Genomic DNA, 7,547 nt, shown 5'->3' with positions numbered 1-7,547 from the left:
AAATTAATTTTATGTGAACGCATCCATGGGAATGCGAACGCGAAGGGTAGGAAAAGGGAAACTATGCGAACGCACCTAGGTGGTCGCGAACGCATAGCTTTAGAGAGGGGCTGGGGCTGGGCAGAGTTAAGCTTATGTGAATGCATCCCTTTGGAAGCGATCGCAAAGGGTTAAGGGAGGGTAGCCTGCGCGAACGCACCACTCAGGTCACGAACACATAGGCTATTTTTGTCCAGTCATTTTAAAAACAGTAGCCATTACGGGATTTTTACCAAAACTCATAACTTCTTCATCTAAACTCCAAATTGGGCGATTTTTTGAAAGGGGATTTCACCATCAATTCATAGGTATGTAATCTTAGACTCATTTTCTTCAATTTTCATTAATACCCATTAAATTTATAGGCTTAAATCATATACTTAAGGGTAGAAAATTAGGGATTTGGGTAGAGTTAGGGCTTTTTATATATTTGTGATTTAGACCTCGATTTGGGGTCAAATTTTGGAACTAATTATATATTCGAGCTCATGGGTGAATGGGTGATTGGGTTTTGTTCATAACCTCGTGGTTTGACCGAGCAGGCCCGGGGTCAATTTTTAACTTTTTGGGAAGATGATTAGAAAGCTATAAGTATTGGAATTGGATTGTTTAGCATTTATTGATGTTATTAAGTCGATTATGTATAGATACGATTGATTTGGAGCCAAATTCAAAAGGGAAAGTGGTTTTTGAGGCTTGAGTTGCCCGTGGAAGTTCGAGGTAAGTGTTCGGTCTAACCTTAGCTTGAGGGATTAGGAGTTGTGTCCTATTTTCTATTTTCTTCTTGTTGAGTACGATGTAAAGGCATGGTGACGAGTATCTATATGTTGGTGTCGAGCATGACCGTGCGTCTTAAATTGCAACTTGTTGTGTTCTTAAATGATATTACGGATGTTTTAATTGATGATTCTCGACATTGAGCAAGGATTAAGTTTGATTTCATGGAAATTACCTATGACTGAGTATTGATGTTAGCTGAGATGAGTAGAAGTTGGGTAAAGATTGGTTATAGTTGTTTCTCCTTTGCCGGGAGGTATTTATTTTTACTGTCGAATCCCTTGCCGGGATAGTATAGTTTATTATTGATCCGTTGCCGGGACTCTTGGTTTGGTTGTTATTAAAGGTATATAAATGTTATATTGGATCGGGTTGCACGCCGCAACAATATTATATTGGATCGGGTTGCACGCCGCAACAGTGTTATATTGGATCGGGTTGCACGCCGCAACAGTGTTATATTGGATCGGGTTGCACGCCGCAACAATGTTATATTGAATCGGGTTGCTCGCCGCAACAGTGATATAAGTGGATCGGGTTGCACGCCGCAACAGTGTTAAATGATAAGGGCGAAGGTTGCGCGCTGCAACAGTGTTATTGTTGTTTTGTTGTAGATTTTGAATTGTTCTCCCATATTTCTCTTAAGTTTCTGTTGTATTTGATATTTTCCCCGTAGCATGCACCCCCTCCCATTTAAATTATTTATTCATGTTTATTTTCCGCTGTATATTATATAACTACACAGGTTTATCTGGAGTCCGGTCCTAGCCTCGTCACTACCTTGCCGGGGTTAGGCCAGGCACTTACCAGCACATGGGGTCGGTTGTGATGATGATACACTCTTCACTATGTGCAGATATCGGAGCATCTTTTGGGTAGTAGCACTCGGGGAGCTAGCCTTTAGTCCAACCAGAGATCCCGAGGTAGTCCTACAGGCGTCCGCAGGCCCGGTGTTCTCTTCTATCTATTCATATGTTCTGTTTTCACTTGTTTCCGAGACAGACTGTATTTCCTTTTTCAGACATTTGTATGTAGTACTCATAGACAGTCCGTGATATTGTGATACCAGATTCCGCGTAGAGGAGTATAATAGCATTACAGCACTGATTTTGGTTATTTTTTTTATCTATTCAAGTCTTCCGCTTGTTCTGTTTATCATTAATATTCAATGTTGATTACCTGTTGATCTAAGATGTTAAAAAGGGTTAAAACAGAAGAGTTAGTGATTTTAATATTTTTGCCTAGCTTCTACGAGTAGGCGCCATCACGACTCCTATGGGTGGGAAATCCGAGTCGTGACAAGTTGGTATCAGAGGTCAAGTTGGTATGGGTCATTGTTGATAGGCTGACCAAGTCAGCGCATTTCATTCCTGTGGCAGTCTCCTATTCTTCTGAGAGGTTAGCTGAGATCTATATCCGAGAGATTGTTCGCCTTCATGGTGTGCCCGTGTCTATCATTTCGGACCGCGGTACGCAGTTTACCTCACATTTTTGGAGAGCTGTTCAACGAGAGTTAGGCACACGGGTTGAGTTGAGCACAGCATTTCATCCTCAAACGGACGGGTAGTCCAAGCGGACCATTCAGATTTTGCAGGATATGCTCCGAGTTTGTGTCATTGACTTTGGAGGCTCGTGGGATCAGTTTTTGCCTTTAGCAAAATTTGCCTACAACAATAGCTATCAGTCGAGTATCCAGATGGCTCCTTATGAGGCTTTGTATGGTAGGCGGTGTCGGTCTCCGGTTGGATGGTTTGAGCCGGGAAAGGCTCGGTTATTAGGTACGGATCTGGTTCAAGATGCCTTGGACAAGGTCAGGATTATTCAGGATAGGCTTCGTACAGCTCAGTCCATGCAAAAGAGTTATGCCGACCGTAAGGTTCGAGATTTGGCTTTCATGGTCGGTAAACGGGTATTGCTTCGAGTGTCGCCTATGAAGGGCGTGATGAGATTTGGGAAGAAGGGCAAGCTTAGCCTTAGGTTCATTGGTCCGTTTGAGATCCTTGATCGAATGGGAGAGGTGGCTTATAGACTTGCAGCCGCTGAGCTTATCAGCCGTGCATCCAGTATTTCATGTATCCATGCTTCGGAAGTATCACGGCAATCCATCCCACGTGTTAGATTTCAGCACTGTCCAGTTGGACAAGGACTTGTCTTATGAGGAGGAGCCGGTAGCTATTCTAGACCGGCAGGTTTGTCAGTTGAGATCAGAGAGTTTTCCCTTCTGTTCGTGTTTAGTGGAGAGGTCAGCCCCCTAAAGCATCGACCTGGGAGTCCGAGTTCGATATGCGGAGCCGTTATCCTCATCTTTTCCCCGACTCAGGTACTTCCTTCTTCTGTCCGTTCGAGGATGAAAGGTTGTTTTAAAGGTGGAGAATGTGATGACCCAAAATGTCATCACTTGCTTTTAAATTAAATTCTGCATTCCGAGGCCTTAAAAACCTCTTTTAGCATCACCTCGATTTGTGTGCGCAGTCCGGACGCGTAGCTGGAAAGCCTAAATGTGAAATCTGTGAAAAATGATAAGTTTTGACTATAAAATGAATAAATTTGACTTCGGTCAATGTTTTGGGTAAACGGACCTAGACCCATGATTTGACGGTCCCGGAAGGTCCATTGGAAAATATGGGACTTGAACGTATGCCCGGAATCGAATTCCAAGGTCCCAAGCCCGAGAAATGAATTTTTAAAGAAAATTATTTTCTGAAACTGTTTAAAGGATTTAGAAATGAATTTTGATTAAAACTTGAGGGTATCGGGCCCGTATTTTGGTCCCGGCGCCCGGTACAAGTCTTATATATGATTTAAGATGATTCTGTGAAAATTTGGTGAAAAACGAATGTCATTTAACGCGATTCGGACCTTAATTGCAAAATTTGATGTTTTAAGAAATTTGAAATAATTCTTTGATTTTGAGGTTTAATTCGATGTTAATGATGTTATTTTGGCGATTTGATCGCACGGATAAGTTCGTAAGGTGTTTTTGAGTTAATACGTATGTTTGGTTTGGAGCCCCAAGGGCTCGGATGAGTTTCGGATGGGCGTCGGATTGTTTTTGAACTTAAAAATCTGGTGTTTATAGCTGTTGCTGGTGTCCAGGAAATTAATTCTATGCGAACGCATCCATGGGAATGCGAACGTGAAGGGTAGGAAAAGGGAAACTATGCGAACGCACCTACGTAGTCGCGAACGCAAAGCTTTAGAGATGGGCTGGGGCTGGGCAGAGTTAAGCCTATGCGAACGCATCCCTTTGGACGCGATCGCGAAGGGTTAAGGGAGGGGAGCATGTGCGAACGCACCACTCAGGTCGCGAACGCATAGGCTATTTTTGTCCAATCATTTTAAAAACAGGATTTTTACCAAAACTCATAACTTCTTCATCTAAACTCCAAATTGGGCGATTTTTGAAAGGGGATTTTACCACCAATTCATAGGTATGTAATCTTAGATTCATTTTCTTCAATTTCCATTAACACCCATTAGATTTCTAGGCTTAAATCATATTCTTAAGGGCAGAAAATTAGGGATTTGGGTAGAGTTAGGGCTTTTTATGTATTTGTGATTTAGACATCGATTTGGGGTCAAATTCTGGAACTAATTATATATTCGATCTCGTGGGCGAATGGGTGATTGAGTTTTGGCCTGAACCTCGTATTTTGACCGAGCGGGCCTGGGGCCAATTTTTTACTTTTTGGGAAGAATGATTAGAAAGCTATAAGTATTGAAATTGGATTGTTTAGCATTTATTGATGTTATAAGTTGATTATGTATAGATACGATTGATTTTGAGCCAAATTCAAAAGGGAAAGCGATGTTTGAGGCTTGAGTTGGCCGTGGAAGTTCGAGGTAAGTGTTCGGTCTAACCTTAGCTTGAGGGATTAGTAGTTATGTCCTATTTGCTATTTGCTTCTTGTTGAGTACGACGTATAGGCATGGTGATGAGTATCTATACGTCGGTGTCGAGCATGACCGTGCATCTTAAATTGCAACTTGTTGTGTTCTTAAATGATATTATAGATGCTTTAAATTGATGATTCTCGATATTGAGCTAGGATTAAGTTTGCTTTCGTGGAAATTACCTATGACTGAGTATTGATGTTAGCTGAGATGAGTAGAAGTTGGGTAAAGATTGGTTATAGTTGTTTCTCCTTTGCCAGGAGGTATTTATTTTTACTGTCGAATCCCTTGCCGGGATAGTGTAGTTTATTGTTGATCCCTTGTCAAGACTCTTGGTTTGGTTGTTGTTAAAGGTATATAAATGTTATATTAGATTGGGTTGCACGCCGCAACAATATTATATTGGATCGGGCTGCACGCCGCAACAGTGTTATATTGGATCGGGTTGCATGCCTCAATAGTGATATAAGTGGATCGGGTTGCACACCGCAATAGTGTTAAATGATAAGGGATCGGGTTGCACGCCGCAACAGTGTTATTATTGTTTTGTTGTAGATTTTGAATTGTTCTCCCATATTTCTCTTAAGTTTTTGTTGGATTTGATATTTTCCCCGTAGCATGCACCCCCCCTCCTATTTAAATTGTTTATTCCTATTTATTTTCCGCTATATATTATATAACTGCACAGGTTTATCTGGAGTCCAGTCCTAGCCTCGTCACTACCTCGCAGGGGTTAGGCCAGGCATTTACCAGCACATGGGGTCGGTTGTGCTGATGCTACACTCTGCACTATGTGCACATACCGGAGCAGCTTTTGGGCAGTAGCACTCGGGGAGCTAGCCTTCAGTCCATCCAGAGATCCCGAGGTAGTCCTGCAGGCGTCCGCAGGCCCGGCTTTCTCTTCTATGTATTCATATGTTCTGTTTTCACTTGTTTCCGAGACAGACTGTATTTCCTTTTTCAGACGTTTGTATGTAGTACTCATAGACAGTCCGTGATATTGTGACACCAGATTCTGGGTAGAGGCGTATAATGGCATTGCAGCACTGATTTTGGTTATTTTTTTTATCTATTCAAGTCTTCCGCTTGTTCTGTTTATCATTAATATTCAATGTTGATTACCTGTTGATCTAAGATGTTAAAAAGGGTTAAAACAGAAGAGTTAGTGATTTTAATATTTTTGTGGCTTGTCTAGCTTCTACGAGTAGGCGCCATCACGAGTCCCGGGGGTGGGAAATCCGGGTCGTGACAAGAGAATCAGGTTTTTCAACAGGTTCTTCCGTGATGGTGTCATGAATCGGAGACTCAAAAAGAATATGAGTCCTTTCATCCCTTAAGAATGGAGTTTCTTCCCCCTGAGATTCAGGAACAAAAGGGAAGTAGGGTTTGCAACACATGGAAGTGAGACAGGGTTTGATGGATGAGTAGAGGTGACTAGAGATGAGGAGGAAACTGGCATGGGTACAGTAGTATCAGGGATAGTGAAGAAGTGGGTTTCTAGTGATGGTGTTAAGGGAGGAGGAGATGTGGGAGTGATGTTGATGGCAAGAGAAAAAGACGATTATTCGTTGGCCATAGTGAGAGAAGTGGTAGAGAGTTCTGAAGGAAAAATTAAAAAGATGCAAAGGGAGACCATGATTTAGAACTGTTGATCTGAAAAGTCAGATGATGTGGCGATTGAATTAATTTTGCTATCCTCTTTTTTTTTTTGAACAAGCATGCGAGAAACACATTACTACTAATATGTGGTACAGGAACTAGGTTCCTGGCCTGTTTTGTAAAAGGGTTTTTTGCAGCTCTCCTCCAAAGTTCAACACTATACCTTTAGCTTCTATGATTATCATGTGTGTTTACCTCCAACGGTATAGATGTGAGTTAGGCCTAGTCAGAAAATACTTTAGCCAATTTTACCTAAGTGTGACTATCATAGTCATGTCTGCAGAACCAGGTTCTCAATTAGGCTTAAGTAATCCTAATACCATCTTGTTTCTCAAAGTGTTCCTTGCTCAGAGCTTTGGTGAAGATATCTGCAATTTGATCTTCTATGCAACAAAATCTTATACAAATAAGACACTTTTCCATATAGTCTCTGAGAAAATGGTGTCTAACATCAATGTGCTTGGTTTTCTTGTGTTGAACCGGGTTTTTTGTTATGTTGATAGGATTGGTGTTGACACATAGAAGCGGTACACAATCAATGTATACACCGAAATCTTCCAACTGCTGCTTGATCCAACTGTTGCTTGATCCCCGGCAACGGCACCATGTTCTTTTTCAGCTGTTGAGAGAGCTACTGAGTTTTGTTTCCTTTACCCTATGAGTTAAAACATGATCCAAGGAAATGGGCCATTCTAGATGTATTTTTCCTATCCACCAGATAACCTGTATAATCAGCGTCATCATAACCAATAAGGTTGAAATTGTCATCTAAAGGATAGTGCAAAACCAGGTTCTGTGTGCCCTTAAAATATCTCAAAATTCTCTTAGCAGCCTTCAGATGAGATTTCTCAGGAATTGATTGGAACCTTGCATGTAATCCCACACTGAATACAATGCCTGGCCTGCTGGCAGTAAGGTAGAGTAGAGATCCAATGATTCCCATGTTTCCATATCAATCCTTTTCAAGAGTTTTTTTTAATGCATTTCTGACTGATACACGTTCCCTTTATGGACTGCTTCACTTGAAGACCCAGGAAGACATTCAGTTCCCCCATCATACTTATTTCAAACTCACTTCCCATGAGTTTATCAAATTCTTCACATAATGAGTTAGCTATAGCTCCAAATATGATGTCATCTACATAAATCTGATCAATGAGCAGGTTTCTTCCCTATTT

This window comes from Nicotiana tabacum, chromosome 7 (genome assembly GCF_000715075.1).
Source record: "Nicotiana tabacum cultivar K326 chromosome 7, ASM71507v2, whole genome shotgun sequence".
Lineage (NCBI taxonomy): Eukaryota > Viridiplantae > Streptophyta > Magnoliopsida > Solanales > Solanaceae > Nicotiana > Nicotiana tabacum.
The sequence above is the reverse complement of the archived record's forward strand: the minus strand, read 5'-3'. Positions refer to the sequence as shown.